This window comes from Aquila chrysaetos, chromosome 17 (genome assembly GCF_900496995.4).
Source record: "Aquila chrysaetos chrysaetos chromosome 17, bAquChr1.4, whole genome shotgun sequence".
Lineage (NCBI taxonomy): Eukaryota > Metazoa > Chordata > Aves > Accipitriformes > Accipitridae > Aquila > Aquila chrysaetos.
The window spans coordinates 28800783-28825596 of NC_044020.1; the positions used below are offsets into that span (position 1 = coordinate 28800783).

A 24814-nucleotide genomic window follows, 5' to 3' on the forward strand; every position below is an offset into this window, starting at 1 on the left:
GACCTTTGTCGGCTGTGAACCGTGATTCCTTTCTTGCTGTTAGTGAGGTTTTTGCAGGCAGTGGCAGTTGAATAAGGCCTGTGTCATTGCCTTTCGATGTCCAGTCAGAGGATGCATTCCATCAATGGAAACATGAAGCTGGGTTATATCCATTGGTCCAGGAAGACAAATAAGGTCATAAATATTAGTTTGATGGTTTAGTATTGTGTTATGGTTCAGCCCTGCAGTCAGCCACTGCATAGGGAGCTGCAGCATGTGCAAAGTGACATGCACCCACAGGCCATCTGCTTCTGTGGTGATGTGATTTATAATGTAGCTAACAAGCTTCCATTCTGGACAGAGGTGTCACAGTGTGTCAATAGTGGTCCATCTGAAAAAAAAATACACTGTGAATTGAAGTTTTTAAAGTGTGATTTTGAAATCGCGCAGAGCACAGCAGGAGTCCCATCCTATAATGCAAGGAGAAGCCAGCCTGGAATACTAGAGCCTCTTAAGAGGTAGAGGAGTCCTGACCAGTCTCTACATTCAAATGTTGTTACTCAGTTCTCATGTCCCATTTATGTTAAAATGTTTTATGTCCGTGGTTCTGGGACAAAAAGTTTATTCAGACACTGAATGTCTCATTCAATAATATGTTACTGAGTGCTTTAATTATACTGAGAGAGCAATTTTATTGTACTGGCACCAAAAATTTCAGCAAATGTCAAGCAAGCTGAAAATGAGGCAATTCCAGACTGGACTTTTATTGAATTAAACGGATTATTTCCTTGGTGCCTTCGAAGTCTTCAAATATGTCTGGAATCTCTTACCCATTTCTCTAAGTCTGCCGAAACAAGATTATTAAATGGCCCATTTTCCATAATATCAGTCTGGATTTTTCTCATCAGTCCCCTGATTATTATAAATTGCATGGTATGATATTTCAGAAGATGAATATTCCATCTGCCCTGCACGCTGCCAGGAGATCAAAACGATTGGCTGCTCCAGCTCAGACTTAATCTGCATGACAGGCCAACCGCTGTAAACACCGTACGTGTTCACGGTGGGCTTGTCTACATGGGTGGTTTATGCTTGGTGGAAAGCTGACTGTATCAGTATAAAGAGATCTGTGCCATACATCATTGACAAAATGCTCTGGAGCTTTTAATTCTGTTGAGATTAGTAGCACTGTCACAGTGGAATAAATACTGATGAGTATCAAGTTAATTTCATCTGTGCTACAGTGTTTTGTTAGCTGTGCAGTTACCTTCCTAAGTTTCTTTGTACCTAGTCCCATATGGCTGCCCTGAAGATTCCCACTTACTTGTGGCTGTCTGCTGCTGCACATTGGTAAATGAGAAAACAGAGCTATTCCGCATTGTAAGGAAACTAGCATTAGTGCAAAGGTGTGTGGGACACCTACCCACAAGCCTGAATACATTAAAAAAAAAAAAAAGAAATCCCACCAGTAATAGCTGGTAGCCAGCAATTTGTTTGGATGTGGTTTCTGCCTGTTGGTAATATGTGATGCATTACAGCAAAGAATCTTACTATGATGTGAATCTCCTTGCACAGTAACATTCACGTTTGTGTATAATACATGGAATGGTCTTCTCTTTCCACACTAGTTTCAGTATGAAGTCTAGTGGAATGAGGACAGCAACAATTAACCCTATGTTTGTAACCCAAAAGAGAGTAAAATTCAGTTTTCCATTCTGCATCAGTGCTGGCCAAGCTGTGACCTGTAAGTAGTGTGCTTCCCTGTCTAGGCAAATGTCGTATGATTAATATCATGGTTCTGCCTGCACAGGAACTATTGACTAACCTCAGTTCCTGACAGTGGGAGCAAAAGCTGCTTAAGCTGGTGCTTACAGGAACCCTGTGTCTACCATACAGTGAAAGAGGGGCGTCCAGGAAAGCCACTGTCTCCTCTGTATCAGAACTTGTGTAAGGGCTTGTTTTTGGCACACTCCTAAGTATGAGGCATACATCTGGCAGCTGCCAGCTCTGGAGTCAGGAGGTAGATCAGGAAAACCATCCAACTCTTTGGTATAATACTGTTCTCATTCTTTTTTTTTTTGGTGTCCTATCCCTGCACCACAGTCTGTATCACCCTGTTCACAAACTGTTCAACTCTAGAGACTAAGGGGAAATGATGTTGGCTCAACAGCAATGAGTAACTATTATGTGGCAATTTATACTCTTAAATTATCTGTGACAAAGGTGAGCTTCACCTCACAGAGAAAGGTGATTCTGGTAATTTTTTATGCTCAGAACTAATCTGGAGTGTAGATATTCAAACATAGTCATGATAAAACAGTATTGTTCACTTAAAGGAATGGCTTTTGGTTCTTCTTCCTCTGTATTTTTATACTTGTAGCCTTTGCTGACCAGCTCTGTTCCACTGTACTTCTGGTCACCACTGATGCCCAAAGGGATAGGAAAACATTCTGACAAATTAAATTTCAGGTGCTTTCATGATGCTTACTTATACATCTATGCATTTCTCACTGAACAGTGTCAGCATGTTAAATTCACCTCTTGGTAGAACCCCGCTGTAATACTATAAATCAGGAATAAATTTGGTATATTGTTTCTAAGTGGTTGCTGAAATCATGGTATGTTGTAGGGTGTTTAATCCTGTGTTTAACATTGTCCTGAATCTAAACTTTCCCCAGCTCGAGAAGTTTTAGTTGCTGATGCATACTCTTTAGAAGACATTTCCTGACTCTTTTTTGGTCCCTACTAGTAACAACCACATTTAAACTGCTAAAAGACATTGAAACTTTGTGTGAACAACAACATATTATCTGGTATTTTTGTGTAGTTGAAGCTAGTAAGGCCAACCAAAACCAGTCCTGCTGAGTTTCATACAAGCATGTGTGAAATAATCACCACCCTGAAGACTTTGCCATGAGGCAATGTAAACTTCTCAGAATGCAAATCCGTGCCAACCCCGCTTCTAAACCAGGGATGCTCCTCTCCAGCCAAGTCAGAACCTGCACAGAGAAGCTTGCATCTGTTTATTCTCACTAGGCAGATATAATTTCAATATGCAAAGCAAGCATTACAGTGAAGTAAAGACTATGCAATATGCAAGCGCTGTGACAAAGTACAGGATATCAGAGAGTTTGTGGCAAATGCCTACATAGCAGGTCCCATGCTACCCCTGATGTTTGATTCCATTCTCTTTGATTATTCAGTTTTCTGCATTTTTTGATGGCAGATCTTTTCTCTTTCCTAATCAGAAGAGAATCTACTGTCCTCCAGATGTTTTTGCAGACAAAGGATTTTACAAAAGCACCTTACAAACTATGGCTGAAGTTGTCACTCTGCCATTGACAGCAGCTGGACAGAGAGCAAGAGAGAGATGGGGGGGAAAAGCAAACATACAGTCAGCCTGGATGTTGAGTGTCTGATTTTTTTTTTTTTTTTTTCTCTCTTCTATGGAGAATGTCAGTACCCAGCAAATGACTGAATACCGTTGAAATCCCACTTTTTTATGCATTGTCTTAAAAGATTTCAGGTTTGGGTTTTTTAGTTAAAAATAGGAAATGATCACAGCAAACAGAGCATTCCCAAAAGAATTTTCATTTTGCTAAAAAACTGATCTTCAATTGTATGAAAAATTACGTTTTTCATCCAGTTCCTGCTGCCCAGAAGTTTTCTGTAGTGCGTTCCAGACAGAACCAGGATGCATCGGTATCTCCTTCATGGAGACATTCTTTGAATGTGATCATAGTAGCTCGCTAATGCTATTTGTGTCTATTTAAACGATCATCAGAATTGTTACTACTGGCTTTGACCCTGCCCCTCCACCCCCCTAAAGCTGTTGTATGGAGTCAGGCAGAACTGCTATAGTTGTTGAAGCACTAGTGAATGCAATTTAGAAAGCTAACTGTTTCTCGTGCTTGCTAAAGAATTTCCAGTTGAAGTAAAAGTATAAACAGCTTTTCTTTCTCTTCTGTTGTTCGTAGATGAAGGATCAGAGTTTCTGCTGATGAAGACTGACTTTAGTAGAGCTGTATCAGGCTGCCGGTGCTACTTTTACAGTCTGGTCCACTATTTCTCTGTACTGTTAGCTCAGCCCACCCAGATAGGGCTGAGACTGGTTGCTACTTTTGACTTTGGGAGCTTAGGGCATGTTCCTAAACTTAGATTTCAGTCTAGCATTCTTCTCTGTGACCAGGATTCAGAGCCTGAGACCTCCCAAACCATCACACAAATTTCTCTTCAGTTCTACAAAGGCTTTGAGCACTCTAAAGTGGTGTTGAACTTCTAATTCAACAGGGCTGGAAAAGCACAGGGGCAAAGAACACAGGTTCTTACCATAGAAATTTTATTTCTAAAGCACCTGGCTGTACAGACCTTGGAAAACAAGTTAAGACCAGCTACATAGCTCCATTGATCCAAACTTACCACTTCTGTAAGTCTAAAGTTTTATCATTATTTTGGGAGAATTCCCCGTACACTTTCTGTCTTGCAAGAAAGTCACTGTATGTAGCAGTGGTTGACCACACTGCAGCAATGATTGCTTTGGTGTATTGCCCATCTCTCTTTCATGTTCTCCACTGAGATACTGCTCCTGGAGTCATTATGCCCCAGCTGTGGTCTCTTGCACAGAAAATGTCCTAGTGAATAGTGAAGGGCCAGGAGCTGAGATGTGCAGAGCTGATGTCCCCAGCACATATCTCTGAGGTTTTCATTGTGATGGTCCTTCAGTGGGCCAACTAACTACTTTGACTCAGCTGAGCACCTCCCTGAACTTGCAGTACCATAGACTGTGGACCTTATCCTCTTTGCTGTCCTACTTCTCCCTTGCTTTTTGGACACTTTGAATTAGAAAGCTGCAATAAACTTATAATAATAATCTCTTAGGGACACAGAGGTGGCAATTTGGACCAGCAGGATACCCAGTCTGTGTTCAGGTCACTCTGTGTCACTAGCCTAAGTGCCAAGGATCACTTTTTGAAGCAGATGTGTTTAGCAGGGTAGGTATAGCCGCTAAATGATAAGGATTATCATTGGAACTTAATTGTAAAAGTCACTCTGAAAAGGGTCCTAGATATTCCAGTTGAATTATGCTGGGTATTTTTTAAAGCATAATGGTCTGAATTGTTCTTCATGCCAGTACCAAGCATTATTATCATGGTCTTGAAGATGAAACCCTCTATTTTTTGAGTGTCCAGCCACAGTGAGAGTCCAGAGTGCAAACTGCCCCATTAATTTCAGAGAGGTAGAAATTGCTCTCCAGAACCCAATTTTCTACCAGATATTTGGACAGCCAAGAAAGGGACGGTTTTTGTGACCCTAGGAGAATCCCACTGAAAGGTGCTTTATCCAGTGGAAACTAAGACAAAATCTGGTCATAATGAAAACCACCCTTTCTATCAGAGAAAAATATTGCAAGTTGAGTGAAAATAGCCAAACCAACTTTTACACTATTTCTTTCTAAAATATTTGAAACAATGGACTGTGAGATTCAGTTCTTCACCTAACCAGATTTATTCCACAGTAGCTGTTAACATGACACAAATGCAGAGAAAGAACACATTCTGAAAAGTAATCAGCTTTCAAATCTGAATACATGGTAGTGGCTTTCTTTACTTTTACAGAATAGCATCTTTTATCTGAATAGTTCAAAGCATTCCTCAAATAATTTATTACATCTCACCACCCCCTCTCTGAGGCTTTTAAATATTATTTGCCTCATTGCAGAAGATGGAAAAATGGAGAAATCAGAAAAATTGAGTTACTTTCCTAAGACCACACAGTGAGTCAGAATCACAGTGAAGAGTAGAAGTCTGAAGTGATAACTTCTGCTCTGCCATTCCAAGTACTGGATTATATAGTTTGCCTGTGACATTCCCTCCAGTGAGAGGTAATAGCTTTCTAAGGATCTGCTATAATTCAACCTGGAAGTTACTGGGACAGATGTGTTAATTACTGGGTGAAATTCTGTGACCTAGCTATTCAAAGGGTCAGACTAGATGGTCAGAAAGGTCTTGTCTAGTCCTAAAATATGAGTCATTACCACCATACAAACCTATTTGCCCTTTCTCTCCTTCCAACAAAAATCAGCAATTAGTCTTGTTTAAAAGCTTGCTATGAAACTGCATTTTTCAAGTCTAAGGCATATTATGCCAGAGGTTAGCAAAAATAGCTTCAGAAATCCTGAAAAATTGACAGGCTGAATCAATCAAATCCATTTTTAATTTTATTTTGACAAAAATTCACACTGGGGCTGACAGCTCCTTGTAAAAACAACTTTGCTGACTGCAGTTTGAAACACGTGCTATAAAACCTTGGGAACAGGATTTATAATAGAAACCTGGCAGTCTCCTAACTCTACCAGTATTATCACCATGTGTGACAATAATGTATTAGGACCATACTTCAGAGCTCCTTCATTAGATTCTGACATATGAAGGAGAAAGGAGGGCCTGAAAACTAGGGAGGACATAGAGTGCAGCCTCAGCTGTGCATATTTATCATCTAAATCAAGTGAAGGCTATTTATTGACTTATTGATTCTAATTCAAAATGAGAACTTAATTAAAAGTTTAGTTCATTACCACACAATTACATGGCCCTCAAGACATTTCCAGGCTAGTAAAGTGCATGCTTAATCATGTGGTATATTGGGAAGGCTGGATCTTCAGTTGTTATAAATCAGACATTAGTGGTGCCATGCTAATTTATGCCATCTGGGGACAGGGCCTATTAGTTTTCTATGCAGGAGACAGTTGTTATTGTTTTAAATAACAGAACTACAATGTAATGTTGTCCTTTGCTGAGCAATAGCATATGTTAACTTCCCACCAGAAGGCAAAGTAGTGATGAGAAATTTAGTCTCAGTGCCATATACACCACATATATATAGCCGCCTCGGAACAGAAGTGCTCACGAACAGCATAAAGGACTGTCTGCCAAAATGTTAATACCAGGCCCCAGAGAAGCTCTTCTGCTTGGAAACGTGCTGTAGTGACTCTGCTAAGAGAGATTCTGGCAAAGAGCAAACTTTCCTGCCAATCGCTCTGAAGAACCACAGCACGCATGTATCAGGATGCAGGCAACATCTACACAGATGTGCTGTGCAAGCTCTGACATCCCTTCTGGTTCTCAGCCTCACAGGGCTGCACCTACCCTTTACAGCTTGTCGTGCTTCTTCCCCTCTGCACAGCTAGTGGAATAGCTTATGTAAATTTGGCTTCTGAGGCTGAGGTTCTTTGAATGCAGCAAATTTAGGATTTGTACTTGCAGAGGACCAGAGTTCTGGCTATATTTGCATTCACATAACACAGCGTGCCAGGGATCTAATCTTGAGCATTTTTGCATGTTTACATACTTTTTGAACATTTTTACATATTTACAAATGGTCAGAACTTACAGTCTGGGAATCAAATTGTGAAAGGCTTTCACATGCAGGCATGAGGCATATTAAGGCATAGAGCATTTGAAGGCAAGTTAGGCTGTTCATGCAGACACACACTGTATCCTCAGTGGCTGAACTTCATGCACTAAAAAAGAAACTCAGTAAAACCACACTGAATGATACTATTTGGTGTGATCCACAATAAGAGTCTGAAGTCTTTGCTTTGCCTGGCATCTTTATTCAGCTAATGCTTCCCATCTCTCAGCATCCTAAAAAGAATTAGGGGAGGCAATTTCTACATACGCTCGTATTTTGGACTCTCAGCATAGGATTTTCAGCAGTAATGTTGGGGTGGGCTAAAGACAAGGAACACAAATTTTGCTGCACTTCTGACCTTAGGGACTAAAATATTTTTCAGCTTGTATGTACTGACGTCAACACGAGTCAGACACCAGCAAGGAAGCAGGCATAGAAACAGTTTTCAGTCAATTCTCTGTTAGCTATGGGGCTGTTATTTACAGTTGAAAGGAAGTGCACCTAGAAGGGTAGCAGGTGTGGGGTGACTGTGCGAACAGCAAAAATTACACCTGTTCGATCTGAAGTGAGTAAAGGACAGAGGCAAATGAGTGCAGAAGGGCACCAGACACTGCATTCATGCATCTGTCACCCAGCAAAAAAGGAAGCGTGTTCTGCAGGAAGCACAGTGATTAACCTAACACGGGTGCACGTGTGCTCGTGTCACTGCTGTGGTGGTGGCAACAGAGCCGGATGAGCGAAGCCTTAAGTGACAGGGCTTTTCAAAACTGGTACGTCTGTAGGCCAAGGAGTATCCATGTAAGGAATCGATTGGGGAAACAGGCATTTTAATAGCTGCATAGTAGGTGCACCTGCTACTACTCAATGTGCAACCAAATAGTATTTTCCAACTATTGATTGAGCACATCCCAGAGCTGCTGAGGAGCTGTTTTTCCATAATGCCAGATGATGTGTGTGACTGCTCTTCTCTGTTGTCTTGGACATTTCTGGAACAAGAAGATATAAACTAAGATGGCCTCTGCTATGCTTGGTTGCAATATCTCCAGCTGTCAAGAACCCACATTTTATCCATTACAATTAGATTAATGGTTTGTGCCTTTCTAGTGCTCAGAGCTCTGAGCCATCACACTGAGTTTGTGGCAATAGCTGCATGAAACATCCTGCTGTCTCAGATCCCACTTACTGTTGCACTAATTGTTTTTTCTCTCCCTGCTTGTGCTTTCTCCTAGGGTCCATTTTGGTAGGTTGAGATCAAGCAGCCTTTTTGTGTGTGGCCAGTATATATTACTGGAATGGACAGAGGCATAAGTAAGGATAAAAGAGTTTGCCTTGCAGCCATGCTCTGTGCCATAGCTTGTAAACTGGAGTCATTTTCATTTTGCTTCTTTGCTTCTGGTATGTCTGGTTTTTCCATCCAAGAAAAAAAACAACACGTTTTTGCCTAGCTCCCTTGCAGAACTTTCAGCATCTGACAGAGAATTTCCCTGACACCTTATGAATCCCATTGTGCTGGTTTTGGCTGGGATAGAGTTAATTTTCTTCATGGTAGCTAGTATGAGGCTATGTCTTGGATTTGTGCTCTGATAATACAGAGATGTTTTTGTTATTGCTGAGCAGTGCTTACACAGAGTCAAGGCCTTTTCTGCTTCTCACCTCACCAGCGAGTAGGCTGGGGGGGGCACAACAAGTTGGGAGGGGACACAGCCGGGACAGCTGACCCCAACTGACTAAAGGGATATTCCAGACCATATGATGTCATGCTCAGTGTATCAAGCTGGGGGAAAGAGAAGGAAGGGGAGGGATATTTGGAGTGATGGCATTTGTCTTCCCAAGTAACTGTTATGCATGATGGAGCCCTGCTTTCCTGGAGGTGGCTGAACACCTGCCTGCTGATGGGAAGTAGTGAATGAATTCCTTGTTTTGCTTTACTTGTGTGTGCGGCTTTTGCTTTATCTATTAAACTGTCTTTAACCCAACCCACAAGTTTCTCACTTTTACTCTTCCGATTCTCTCCCCCATCTCACCGGATGGGAGTGAGCGAGCAGCTGTGTGGTGCTTAGCTGCTGGCTGGGGTTAAACCACGACACCCACCAAAGCCTGAAATAGAGCAGTTCAGGGCTAGCAGAGCTCTTTATAAAACTGCCATCAGTAGGCATGTTAACGGAGCAATGCAACCAAGCAGTTTATCACTGCTTTTCAGGCTTGCAAATACTGGTCTGATGGGGAAGAGCTCATGCTAGATAAATTTTACATCAATTTCAGATAGTGTCCTAGTAGTGAGGGTAGCTGAACATTACAACAATAGATGAAGGGGGCAGCATGATTGACATCATTTGGAGTCTTTAAGAGGCAGTTTGGATATCTTTCTAAAAGATATTCTTTCAAACTGGCTTTGGCATGAATGGTCCCTTCTGGCCACAGAATCTGTCCAGAATGTATCATTCATTCAGCTCTTTCCTTCATATGTAACAGGCAGAATAAGTCCTCAGCATGATCATCATTTGCATAAAGATAATGGTTGTAATAAAAGCCTGTGCTTCAGGGGTTTAGCTGGGTAACCACTGGGGTCAAGAAAGATTTTTTTTCTCCCGCTACACAATTAGCCAGATGTACTCTGGGTTAGTGTTTGCTTAGTTCCTCTGAAGTACTGGAAATTGGCCATGCCTTAGAGACCGACTCCTCCCTGGTGAACCTCGCAGTGGGCCAGGGTTATACTGAGACTCCTCTCTCCAGTACCCAGGGGAAGCAGTTTGGTCATTTTCTCAGACCTCAGAGCATCTCCAGCAGCATGAGAGCACGGCTAGTTGGGTGTATCTCACCAAACAATCCCTCATCTCCAAACAATCTCCCAGTACCTGCACGCCTTTGGAAATGTAACAACCTGCAATAAAGATTAGAGTAACTCCTTTGTTTCTAAACTCTTCTGCTTGCAACACCATTTCTGGAGTTGTAAATCCCTTTCTGCGCTCATAACGTCATTTGGGGAAGATAATACCAAGAAGTTCCAAGATGGGAATATCTATGTTAAATAATCGGTAGTTTCTTATAGCCTTCACCTCTGCTGTTGCATTTGTATAGACTGTGTAGGCGTAGCCACCTCCACCCCCCACCCCCGTCACCTCCAGGCACTGTGGTAGAGGGGCTGCAGGTGTGTAAGCCCCGGCACGCCAGGGAGAGTCTGCAGGAGCCCGGGGAGGTGAGCGTACGCCCTGTGTGTTAACACCCAGCTGGAAATGCCTAGGCAGGCTCTCTGCAAAGAGGTTGTGAAGCAGCCTTGCTGGGAGAAGGATGTAGAGCCTTCTGTGCCCTGGTTGTCCTTGGGAGCGCTTTTTGGTGGGGGTTTTTTGGAGTGGTGAAGGCAGACTGTGAAATTGGAAGAGGAGATCAGAGGTGAGGATAACCTGCCAGTCTTGTGCTTGCTTTCAGAGTTGCTGTGCCTTTCAGGCATCTAAGCTGTGTGTTAATGCACATTTACAATATGCTTGCGTCAGATTAACTCCTACTTTGTGGGCACTAAGAACTATCTGTATTATGCAGATTCTTAGAAAATTAATAATCTGTGGCCTGAATCTTACCTGTGTGAGTAAATAGGTGAGTATAAAGACCTATACGTGAGGATCTGCAGCAACAGATCCTCAGGCAACACAAAATAGATTTGATCCTTCTTTCCTAACCTCCAGTGATTTTAATGGAGCAGGAAGAAGCCTAACAAGATTTGCCAGGAGGCATTACTGAGATCTGGTGGCTGTGGCAGCTGAATGCTGCATAAAATGTGTAACTGTTCATATGCTGTAGAGTGCTTGGGTCGAGTCATTGGCCTTTTACTACTGTTCCTTTGGCAATAAAACTTCCATCTTTGTGACAAAGTAGTCATGGTGATTTAAGGCAAATGCATTTTCTAATACAGGGCTCTTGCAGCTCAGGAATGGGTCCTGATCCTGCAGCTGTGATTGTACCTATTTTCATTATTATAAACAATTGTTTCTAGTAGAGCTGTTCACAGGAGTGCATCTGCTGTTAATCTTGGCCAGTGCTGGGAAGTTTTACTTTCGAATATTTCTTTACTCAGAGTGACTTCCTGTGGCTACTCTACTGCACAGGTTTGTTGGCTATTAATAGACTTTGGACCATAAGCTAATTCTTTTCACTTTGTATACAGTAGCTTTTCTCCTCTTGTTTTGTTAGAAACTTCCACGAAGATGGATCTTAATGCTATTTTTAGTTGTTGAAACCAAGGTTAGGGGAATATACCTAGTATAACTAAATTCATAGAGCAACTCCTTAGCACAGAAGAAGATCTGATTTGCAGTCTTCCTTTCTTACTGCTACACAATGAACATGGTAGAAACAGGAGTTATTTTATGTATAACCAAAAATCTGTTTTGTTTAGGGTGGGAAAGCATCAAGTTTCTTAGAACTGAGTGCCACAAGATGAATGCCTGCTCTAAGGAACTTCCTTTCAAGCTATTCTTTCGGTATTTTCATGTGTTCTTACACTATATGTTTAGGCAGAGTGCTGGTTTTTCACCAGTACTCATAAGCAGGGTTGGATTTGTCACATTAGATGTTTTCAAAATCATCTCCCCCTGCCCCATGTATATTTGTTTTCTTTTTGACATTAATAGCAGATCTGCCTCAGAATTTTCAAAATCGAAGTAAACAGTTTTTCAGAAAAAATTCTGCCAAATACTGCTTGTTTTCAACCCTCCTGCAGAGTAATAGAAGTCAATGGAATTTCTTTTCACTGACAAAGTTCATAAAGTCTAATTGTACTTAGAATTTTTGGATGTCTTTCCAGTTTTTTTAGCTCCTACTGGACCTTGATTTTTGTGCTGTTTGATAATCTTTTTTTTCTTTGGAGGGAAAGATAGCACCTGATTTACCTTTAAACCTGCTTTCTCTAGAACTTTGTCACCTTTCAGTGACTCATGTGCAGGCTTTTTCCCTTCCTTTTTGAAGGGAACAGATATTCCAGTTACAAGCCAATTTTCTTATAACCACAGTAATTCAAATACACATTGATTCTTGGTCCTGTCTTGCCTCATGAAACTGTTAATGTTGTCAGTGATGTGCCAGTGCACGACACCAGGACAAACATTTGCTCATCAGCAGCCAATATGCTAGTTTGGGGATCATAAACTACCTTTTACAAGCCTTACAAAAAATGAGAATTTTAGTGTAGAGTATATTGACTGTTAAATATGAAGTGTTACCTTTAAAACAAAATCACAGATGTTTAGCGTTATACCAACTGCAATTCCTTTCTCTCAAAATGTTTAAGTTAGGGTACAATCTAAAAAGAAAATAACTTACATTTTTCCAACTATTACTATGATTTTCTTTAGTAAACTGTATTGATTTCAAAAATTTTACTCAGAGTTGCTGCTACCACTTTCTGCAAGGTTTGGATTTGATTGTTTGCCCCACTATCTGACTAGTGTTGCAATCATTTGTAAACAGAGGAGACGTTTAGAGTTAATAAAATTAAAACATTGAAGCTTTGATCAGGGGAAAAGCAGGAGGTAGATTTTGTTTTTGAATTTCTTCTTCATGATTTTACAGTTTATTAGTGCCAGGTTAAACAAGCTAATGGGTTCAAATTATAACAAAATAATTGCAGTGGTTTATAGAGCCACTATGAAATAACTCCACTCCCCCCCCCCCCCCCTTTTAACCTTTCATCTTAGTCTCATTCTTATCTGTGGACTGCCCCTTTGCCCTCCTCTTCCACTTCGCCTGAAAAATAAGCAGAAAATACAGTTTATGGTATGCCTGTACACACTTCTAGGTTTTTTTTTTTTAATACATCCCCAGAGGAAAGTGGATAAATAAATACACATTTTTCAATAGTTGTAGAGCATTTGTTTAACATTGGCTAACTCCCCAATAACTAGCAGAAGATTATACACGCAAATCTAATTTTCTTGCAAACTTAGGTCTCCCTTGGGAACCTTGGTGGCTGCCTGCAAACATTTTCCTTGAATCAGCAGTATCAGTAAAGATGCATTATGTTGCTAAAAGTATATAATGTAAAAAGTGAAGTAAAAAATGGAAGAAGATTTAGACAGTAGGAGGAGATGGAAAAGGGAAGTACTATAAAGGCAAGGGCATCTATAAAGACAGAGGGGTCTAAGCCTTTTACAATAGAGGCAGTCTGAAATAACCATGGTTTCTTCTTTGAGTCGTGAGAATAGCTATTTTCTTGTTTAAAAGCTTAAAGAGCTATTAAGTTGGGCAAATCACTGGTAAAACAGCTGGAAATGTAAATAGCAATTTAAACAGTCCATTGCCCCTCAATCCAAATGTGGAATGTGCAGATCTACTTCAAAAAAGTTCCTCTGGTTTTATTATATTGTCAACGGTAAGAGGATTGAGTAGGCACCCTTTCTCCATGGGCTGAATGGAGACGGTGTGCTTTATTTAGAAAATCCACAATTTTTTTTCCTTTTCTCATTTTTCTCCTTTTTTCTTCCCCCCTCCCCTTTTTCCTTTTTTCCTTTTTCTCAATTTTTTTTCTTTCTTTTTTCTTTTTTTTTTCTTTTTTTTTTTTTTTTTTTTTTGCAAGTGAGCAGACGGGTCTCTAATTTTCACACCATTCTCCCTTAGAGACCTCCTTCAATTGCACCATTCTTTCATTATGTGGAACTAATGAAGTGCTCTGCAACCTTTAGGTCTCCAAAGAACCCATTGCTCTAGGAATATAGTCCTTAAATAAAACATGTTTCATTGGCTGACTTCAAAACACTATTCTTGCAGGGGGGAGGGAGGGGGGATAAATAATTGGCCTGGAATCACTGTGTGAAAAAAAGAAGAAATTACATTGGACAAAGCTTTTAAATTATAGTTACAGTCAAAGGATACATTCAGCAGTGGCAGTTTTGGTTCTTATTCCTAGTAAGTTACCAAAATTGGAATATAATTTTTTGAAGTCCCAAATGACAAATCTTTTTATGACTATTGTCTTTTCAGTGCCTCTGTTCTATTGAAAACTAATGGGTTTTGTGATGTAAAAAAATAATGCAATGCCAGATCAATAAGACTAATAATTCAGCAGCTGAGTTTGAAGGCTGGCTGCCTTGGGTGTCTTAAGAATAACACCTCACATTTTATATGTTGCTTTTCATCTTCAAAGTACCCACCAAACACTAACTCAGTCATGTGGCTTGTTTATTCAGCCTGTGAAAGCATAGATCTGTATTATCCATGATGTATCAGATGCCTTATTCTCCTGTGAATATTCCTGTGTATGAGTGCAACTTATTTTCGTTTGCCATTACGGACCTTGTAGAACACAGCTATTTCAAATCTGTCAAAGTCTCTTCTCTTTCTAAGCAATGTCTGCCCTCTGGCATTTTTAATTGATTTGCCTTTCTTCTTTAAAGCTTTTAATTGGTCTGAGCCCTCTTTTCCTTCCCCTGTCCTAAAGCCAGTATCCTTACAAGCAAAGTGTGCGCTCTCATAATATCTTTGTCTGCAAAATCTGCTATTAAATTTAAACAAAATAAAAAATGAGGGAGGGCGGACGACGACAGGGGAAAAGAAAGCTATAGTTCAGCATAAGATTGCTTGTATATGTCAAGCTTGTATCTGAACCCAGCAAAGAAATGTAAACATTTCATTTTTTATTAGTATTCATTTCCTTTAGCATTGCTTATCTTTTGCTTAATTTTATTTGGTGCTTGATCTAATTTGTAGCATATTGGATTTTGGCTTTGGTAAACTGAAGTAACACTATCAGCATGATTATTGTTATAGTACTGGCATGAGAGATTTGCTGGCTTAATTTCAGTGAAAACTAGAACAAACTGTAATGTCTGTCTTTGTAAAACAATTTATATTTATAGAAACTGTTGTAATCATCTTTTTTTGAGCGAAAGGATTTCTTGGAGCATAACTATTCTACAAAACCCAGGACTTATCCCAAATTTCCAGTCTAAAAATAACATATTTAAGCTCTGTTGAACAGATTAGAAAACAAAACAGTGCTTAATGAACATGGAGCTTTAGTTTTTGGGTTGCTAAGGATAAGTTACAGACTTTAATTAGCTCCCAATGTATCTTAGTAGGACAGCACACCGTGCTTTGCAGTACTAAAGACTGTGGAGCAGGAGTCAAGAATATGGACTAAGTTTTGCCAAGGTCATTTGTAGCAATGGTTGCCTAATTGTGGATCCTCTCAAGTGGCCTGATTTCAAACAAGCACAGAGCTCACAGTCACTGCATTAAGCCACTCTGAGTTGTATAATGGAGACACCTGAAATCCCTTCGAAAATCTCTGCTCTGACTCTATTTCTGGGTTTCCAAACTTCCCATGTGAACCTGAGAAAGTCATTTAACTTCTCTGTATGTTCTTTCCCTTATCTTTACTAGGGGAGGATAATACTCCCCTTTTCTGTGCTATGAGACCTAAGTCATGAATATTTATCAATGTCTTTGTGCAGAAGAGAGTTGTACAATACTGGCCTCATCATAAATAATTTTTGAAATTGCAAATTGGAAACCTGCTACAGTTTCTATAGCTTGGTATAGGAGCCATTCTTGAGCTGTATCCTGTCAGTTCTTTGTGTAGAGTAACATTTATGTAACTTTGGTACACAGAGAGAAAGTTCATATGGTGCTTTCTTCCCAAAACGGCGTGTGCAGTCCCAGGCTAACAAGCCATGGCTGGCAAGCAATGGGAGCACAAAGTGATGGACAGATGACTCGGGCTGGCACAGCTGGCAGCACTTGCAGTTGTTGTCCAGCCGCTCATGGTATCCTTCCACTACAGATAGAGTTGTGGGCTCTACTACACCTCCGTTGTGTCCAATTTGAACGAGGACATGCAGTGCAAGCTTCCCGCACGGCTGACCACTACTGTTTTGCACTCTGCAGAGTTGGTGATCTTGTCATTTAGATCTGGCAAGGTTTGCACACCACTGGTGCAAACTTCAGTGCATAACTGAAGGCTGAATAAAGCCATTAGAAAACTCTATGTTATTCTGAGTTGTTGAGTTGAAAGCAGATGAGAATTGAGACCCTGTTTGAACGTTTAATCACATGCTAGCTGAAGACAAAACCTACAGGGAAAGCTGTAGAAGGTAGATGTCACCATGTTCAGTGTCAGTTCAATAAAGGCTTATGTGTAGATTAAGTTGGCTATTTCTAGGTATAGAGAAACCTGAGATGCTGTATTTAAAGCAGGTTCTGAACATCAACGAGATCGTACATGTGCTATCTGCAGTCTTGGTCTTGACCCATGTAGATATCTACATACACCTAATTTGGCCTTTTTGGTGTCCAAGGATTCTTTACATTCACTTGGAAATTGGTGGGACAAGTATTGGTTTTGCTTTTCTATAATTCTACTGTAGGTATTTGATTGAAATTAATTCCAAATTCTTTTAGATGTGTAATTAAAGCAGGATCAGTTGAAGTACAATGAGAATTTATCTGGGAGGTCTCAAGCAGTCAGTAGCTTCTGCTTCCTGTGTTTTCACTTAGTGATAATATGCACTTTTCCTGATTTCATGAGCCTTCTGAGCACACCTTTGTGAACCAGTCTTACCATCCTGTTCTCTTCTGTAAGCTACTTTCACTGTAATTTAGTATACCTATGTTAATCCAACCCATCTCTGATGACATAATAATACTAACAAACCGCAACATTTTTAGTAGGTCTACACTGTGCATTTCATATAATTTGAAAAGAGAAGCAGTAAGCATATGAGACCAAATCCTTCTGTCTTTATTCGTACAGCTATGCCCATTCAGCTGAACAGGATAATATGCAGGATTTAAGTGAGTGGAATTTTACCCTTTCTATATCAAGGCCTCTTGAGGATGCTGTATTTAATTCTATTTGATAATCTTTGCTTTTATTTGCCATTTCACACCACCTGAAACTGCAGCTGCCTGTCAGGAATTGAGTTAGTTTGAGCTTCAGCTATCTCATAGGTAGCTTAGCGCACTAAAGCATTGGCTCCTCCAGAGAGCCCTTAGGGAGAAGAGCTCATTTAGCAGAAAATGATAATTGGGTTTTCCAAATGGTTCTGGAATTTTCACTGTGTGTTTGGGTAGGATGATGTATTTTAAAAGCCTCTGCAAGTCTGTAACTGAGCAGGCTGTGCTTTTAAGGATGAAGTAGACTACTAGGCTACCCTGATTCCTGGTTCCTTTAAAGATGATTACTGGAAAAACATGTAAGTGTGAGACAAGCATTCTACCATAGAGAAGCAGCAAGCTTTCAATATGAGGGTTTTGGGGAGGGATGTTTACTTTCTATGCTGGAGAGGAATCACTGCTGAGTCCTTCACAGCAGTACTGGGAAGCGGGGCTGGTATCTGTATGAGCATGGCCCGTGAACCATGGGCTCCCTGACAGCAACTGGAATTGCACGTGCAGTCAGAATAGGACTCTGAAATATAATCCTGGGACTTGGGGAAAATGTGGGAGAAGAAATGAATATTTGCTGACCTTTTGTTTTGATAAACTCTCTGCAAACTCAGGTTAGAAGAACTGCAAATATCAACACACATGGGTGTATAGACTTATTTTTTTTAGGAAGGAGGAGGCATTGGTTGGTGGTGTAGAAAAGTCAAGAGGCAAAGATTTGAGCTTGGGTATTTTCTGGTATCTTCTATGTTGGAAGTTTCTCTTAAACCACAATGATCGTGCTAGTTTCATTCCATCAGATTTGTCTGGTGTGTTGAGAAGCGCAGCATGAGTCTACTCAAAATATGCTCTTTGCCTATTGCTGCATAGTTCTATGGGAGCTGAATTTTACTTGTATTGTGCCCATTAAAACCCTTAGCACACAACTGTATTCTTAGGTCTAACTTTTATTTTTAATTTCCTTTGGCTAGTCTTTCGGCCTAAAACATGCTCATCTTCCCTGGGTAATGCTCACAACAGTGCTCAGCATCAGCATTAAGTGTTTGAATATCTAAAAATGTGAGGAACACAGCTTATCCTTCCATAAAAGACGCTGCTCAGTCTTCTGAAAAGTTAAACAATATTCTGGTAGTTAAAGAAGCTTCATCCAAGTATTCTTATAAAGGTCCTATTGTGAAATAAGACAGTCTCTTTTTCCCTTCTCTCTTAAAAGACACTGAGGGAAATCATCTTCTCCCTGCTTTGAACACTTCTCTGTTCAGAAGCACTGTTCTGTTTACTGGGAAGTGGTTGAAACTTCTTATCTGTTAACAATCCTTAGCTCATCTGAGCATAGCTAGAGATGGCAACAGAGTTGCTTACTACAGGACTATAGGAGACAGAACCTTGCTTGTTCTCATTTTGAACCTTTGACTGTCTTGTGGTGCTGCTCTGCCAGTCATTTCTCATCAGGTGAACACCACAGTCTTCATGCTACAAGACTACAGGCCTAACTTTCTGCTGCCATCTACCTGATACTCATTTGTCTTTCCAGGTGACAGCTGGACTATTGTATATCAATTTGTCACAGCTGAAGAGGCCTGGGCTGCAGTCAAAGCAGGGAAGATGCAGGCTCCCTGATCAAAACTTATCTCAGTTCAGCTGTGTTGGATGAACAGAATAACAATTAAAATGTATTTAATTACAGCACAAAGAATTACATGTGTTTATATTTCAGTGAAGGCACCTACTTTGGAATAGAACTCTACTTGGTCAACACAGGTTTTGTCTAGGATAAAAGTTGTTATTGTTAATAGACCAGGCTTACTGGATAAAGTCAAGGCTTGATCTAAAGTACCTCTTTAGCAACATACTTCTTGCTTAAGATTAAGTTTTTATGGCAATGGGCTCTTACACTGGTGATCACGTGCAGTAAAGATTGCAGCTAAACAAGGGGATAAGTACATACATACACTTCCACCAAAATAAGCATATTGGTTTTAGGAAATTTGTATGCAAATCTCCACCACTACATAGCTCCCTACTACACAGATAGCTAGGACATGGGTGGGTAAAGGGATTGATGCCCTGACCTGGTGCTTGGTCCTCCAGATGTTTTTGCTGGAAGAGTTCTTCTCCCTGCAGTAAATTGAACAGATGCTGCAATACAAAATTATCTAATTTTCAGCCGCATTATGCCCTTTTCATATTACGGCAAATTAAAGGGAAAACCTTGAGAGAAGCTTTGGTACTGTGGGCCTCCCTGAAGAATGCAGAATTTTGAACTGGTACACAAATCTCACTCTAGCCCTCAGTGGCAGGATGAGTGGGTGGGGAAGGAGGAAAACTGCAGGAGCAGACTGCATTACAGATTATTTTTCTTTCCTGTCTGCATGGTGTCCTGAGAAACAATCTTAAATTGTTCGTGGAATTGTGGAGTCAGGAAAAATTTTTATTAAAGAACTTCTATTGGAATTTTCCTACAGTCTTGTTGCTGCTGTTAATGTTTAAACTGAAACATTTTGGGTTCAGGAAAGGTCCAAAAGAACTGATGCAGGGGTCTTATGGGATCCTACCATGACTCGGCAAAAAGTCCTGCCAACTCACCCACCTCTGCAGCTGCTGTGTCAAGCTGCAGTTGAAATTTGCAGCCTCTGGAAGTCTTGGGGCTTCTGGGAGTGTTTTGGTTTTGGTTTGGGGTTTTTTGGGGGGGAGTGGGGTGGGTGCAGGGCTTTGAATTGGAACAAAATAAAATTTCACAATATTAGTCCTCTGTGAAGTGGAATCAGCTTTATCCTCTGAACTGCTGTCATGGTATGTTCTACAGAACAGAGAGGACTGCCTGTGTGGATTAGAGCCATGTTACTCCCCACATCTGATTTTGAGCTAAGCTGAAGAATAAAGGGACTGTGAGTAGAGGCCATAGCCCCTACACTTTATCTTGCAATATACGATTCTGAGCCTGCTGAGACAGTCTTTGCAGAAGTCTATATGCAAGAGTAGTCCTGCTGATGAGTATGTACATGCTTCAGTGTTGCTTGCATGTTCAGGGCCTTGATTAGACTGGGAAAGCACACAGATAACTGACTGCAGATCATGGATAATGGTAAGAAAGGGAACAACAAAAAGTACCTCTGCTTGAGTGCCCTGATCAGAGCTTTGAAGAAGAAATTGGAGCCAGCTGTAGCCATTTTTGAAGGACAAGTTCACTTTAAAAAGACTGATCATAAAATGTCTCCTAAAAGCACCCAAAAGCTTCCTTATCTGTTGGGTTACTATAATTCTTGTTGCTGTCCCATGCAGTCAGAGCAGTTAATGACTATCCAGGATTTAAGATAAGAAATCACTGGCATAGTCCTAAAATACCCAAGACAGTATTTTCCTCTGAGTTGCTTGATCTTTTCAGGCTGTGCGAACCTGGGTATTTGAGAGGATAACATGTTGGAACAGCAGCAATGCAGCATATTTCTTTGTAATCACAATAAGCAGTGAAATTCATTTTGCGAGTAACTGGGCTGCCAATGATGAGAATACAATGGTAAGTAATCTGTACCAGATCAGGAGCCAGAGCTTGTACTAGCATAAAGTCACTGTTTTGAAGGCTTCTGTGGAGGAGTCATTGAGTTAAAATTCTGATCCTACTCTGGTCTAAAGTTAGTGGATGGACAGAGTAATGGGATCCCCACTGAAATCATCCCCTTTGTAGTCAGGATAGGATTCAATGCTGGCATTTCAGCACCTCCTGCATCTTTCTGTGAAGTTCAGGTAAATATGCTGTGCCTTAGCTTCTGTCAGCTGGTATGTTTTTTGTTTAAATGGGAGGGTGTTCTCACCATCTATTTTCTTTCTCTAGAACATCTACTGGCACAGAAATCTGAACGCTCAGCTACTGTTTCCCTAGTCTGTCTGTCTTTTTTTTTCTTTTTTTTTTTTTTTTTTTTTTCCGTGTTATTCCCCTTCTGGCTCCCTTATGCTGTCACTTCCTAAAGCCAAACCATTTAAAAATGCTGCTACCCATCTCCTTGTGAGCACAAAGGCACATCACCACCTCTAAAAGTATTGTGGCAACAGAGTTGACAAACAGGACTTTAAGAAAGGTGTTCTTTTCAGCTGCATGTTTCCACAGGTCCTTGTCCTCCTCTTCCACCCACTGTGGTGTAATCCCATAAGAGGTAGTACATACAACCTTGTTCTGTGCAATTCCTCTTGCAGCTTTTATAGGTGTCCCTTATTCATTTTAAGGGAGACTGCTGTATCCAGTCTCCTGCATAATGCAGGTCATGCAGTTTTACCCAGCTCTTTATGCATCAAATCCTCATTCCTCTGAGATGTAACCTTCATCTTGGTAAAACATGCCTTTTACCAGGATGGAGTGAGTACTAGTGATGGAGGATCTACTCTAATCTTTGTGGTGATGGTGGTATGTTCCAGTTCTTCGTTAATATTATCATCTTTCCCTTTCGGTAGTTACAGTCCAAGCAGGAAGAAAAAAAAATAATCTCCATTACTCTTTCTAGTAATGTTTTTCCGCCTCTCTAGCTGCTAAAGCATTTTTCTGAATGGAAAACTGCTCATAAGACAGTTAAGGGGAAAGCAACTTAGGAACTTGTAGATATGCAATGGTCAATAAGGCGTATCATGATCCACCATGTTAAAAGATTTTCAGGTTTAAGGAAATGCTTTTGTATGAGTTTTAATCTTTTTTGGCACCCTGGCAATGAAAGGGGAGGGTCAGTTGGATGAAGCGGGTGACATGTTTTGGAGGAAGGTAACATCACAGTAGAAACAGGAGAGTAGCTGTCCTCGAGCATGAGTTGATGTATCTCTTCAAAGGTTCGCACTGACTTACATATTTTTTTGGCTAGAATATCCAAATTTACCACTATTTCCACAAGGTTTCAACCATTGTCTCACTGATGAGAGAGTGAGATAAAATTGATTGTAATCTCACCAAAGCTGTGGAATAAATATCCCCTTTTAACTGTTACAGCAGCTGCTACGTAATTCCCCATCCCCTCCAAGGAAAAAGAAAAAATATCCTCCTCCTTTAAGACACTGAATTTTCTTGTACAAAACTTTCATTATGGATTATGGTGGACTTTTTTTTTCTTTTCTCCCAGGTACAAGGACAAATCGTTAAAATACCTCAGCTGCATGCTGCTACTTAACTTCTGGGAAACTTAGATGCTGTATTTTCCTGGAAAGAAGTAACATAGCATTAAGCATGTGGTACTAAGCATGTTCATTGCCTCTAGTTTCAAAAGCTTCCCCTAAGTATGTGTAGAAATGCAAAATGGTCTATATTGCTTTGAAGAGCTGGTTTTACATTGTTCCTTTCTTCCTAATAGAAAAGATTTAAATAATGTTTGGAGATACATGTTCAAGGGTTCAAAGTATATATGCTCCTTGCACAGATTCTGGCACATGGCCTCCTTGTCCCCTATATGAGGGAGCCAGATTTCACTCAGTCCTCCATACACTTCGGGGAAAGAGAAGAACTTAAGTTAAATAAAAGGATTCTCCTGTCAGGGTTTGTATGTCTTGCTGGCCTCATGAAAGTCCTAACTGGGGAGACGGACAAAATAAGTTTAGTATGTACTGCTGTATTAATACAGTGATAGACAGGCCCTGCTAAAGTGGGCTTGCCCTATAAATGGGAAAGACGGATAGAAGGAAGAAAGAGAAACAGAAACACAGAGGTACAGCAATTTACTCACGTTTGCACAGGCTGTCCAGCGACTGCTGTGATTCCTAGCCCTGTCTATAGCTTGTGTTGCCTGCTATGGCAGCGTTGGCCCCAATATACAGGTGTTCATAAATAGCAAACCAGGAAACCAAATAATTCCACAGATGCTGTTCTGTCTTCTCGAAGTATTTTTGGAATGGTGCATGTCTGTGGTAGAAGGTGTTCTGGAGGCAAGATGACTGTTCTGCAGCCACGCTTCTATTTATCCCCTTGGCCTTCCCGGTATGCAGGTGTTCATGGACCTCCTACTCTGTAAAGAGACGGGTCCTAATAAAACATATCTCTTATTATTATTTTATTGGAATATTGCCCAAAAGCTTTAAAGACATTGGTATGGAAGAACATTAGAAGCCTATGCAATCCATTAACATGCAAGATGTCACTGCAGACTGCCCAAAGGTTTTCAGGCAGAGCTCAAGTATGTTGGTAGAGAGCTTAAAGGTGGTGGTTCCAGGCTAGGCCCCCTCCCCCTTCAATTCAGGTAGCTCTTGTTTACACTAGTTATACAGAGCAGATTTATGGTCATGAATCTGGCTCTTAGTTTCCACTAAGCAGCAGCTTCCACTTGGAAAAAGCTGCTTGGTCATTACTTCTAATATTAAATTTTTCATGGAAGCATCTGTGCAATTGACATAGGGATGATGTTAGATGATGATAAACAAGCACAGAAGCATAATTACAAGTGGAAAAGGTGAAAGTCCACAAGGATCCGTTTTCTAGTATGTGGCCCTTAGCAAAGAAAACTGCTGAAAAGACCTTTCTGGAAATATTCGGCTTGGCACTGTAGATCATATTCCTTATTGTATGTGATGATCCTGACTTAAGATTCAGGCCCTCTTTTGAGAAACACTGTACCATTGTATTTCCTTATATGTGCTGTCAGTCAGGAACTTGTTTGGTTTGTTGTTTTTTTTTTAAAAAAAAGGGCAAGCTTGCTAAAAGATGGACACCTGATATGAAGGATCTTTAGCTTTCAATTGCATGCCACCCTTGGATTATACAAGGACAAATACAGATAGTGTGATATTTGGATCAAGGTGACTGCCTTTCCTGCGTGCCATACAGGTAGTGTTAGTACTGTACAGATTATAAATGCGTAGAGTCAGGGAAGATAAAAGGCACAAGTGTAGCAATTCTGTAAGAGTAACACAATACATGCTAGAGAGCAAGTCACTAAGGCAATTGGAGTATTTTGTTGCTTTAGGAAACCTTTTTATTACACTGTGACTTTAAAAAAGTTGAGGTAGTTAATTTTTTAGACATTTCTAGTGAAGTCCTTCATGGAAAAGAAACTTTTTGTACAATTTATCCCATGATAAATTGTAGCATGACTTCATGAAGTGGAATGACGAGACCAATTATGAAGTATTTTTTTTTTAAATTAGTAAGAAGGCTTAGCCTTATGTTTCACCTAGGACAAAACTCATACTTACAAAGTCTTTGAAAATAAGAGCCTTTCCAAAAAGATCGGTGTGGTGGTGTTAACAAGGTAAAGATCACCCTACCAGCGGATGCAATGGAGATGATCGTCGTTCTGCTACAGCATGCCATAAAACTCACTAGGTGGAGCTCTAAGGTACCAGGTAATCCCTCGGGGGACCTACATGGAAGAAACGCTCAGTGTATCCATGGGAAGACTCGAGCATGGCATTCACAACTGCACCTCAGCGTAGTCGCACAAAAATAAGGGAGCGGAATTAAAATAATAATACTCCTGCCCTACCCCTAAAGGATTAAGGACAGGAATGCCCAAAGCAGAGGTGTAAACATTCAGAAAGCAAACGGCTTTTGCGCCGTGCACTAGTTAGTTAGTTTTATGAAGGAAAA

At 40.5% G+C, this 24814-nt stretch overlaps 1 protein-coding gene across 1 annotated transcript in view; it reads left to right on the top strand.

The window, feature by feature from the left end:
* Positions 1-24814, top strand: part of SCUBE1 (signal peptide, CUB domain and EGF like domain containing 1) — a 254966-nt gene that overhangs the window by 11815 nt on the left and 218337 nt on the right. The window lies entirely within an intron of this gene.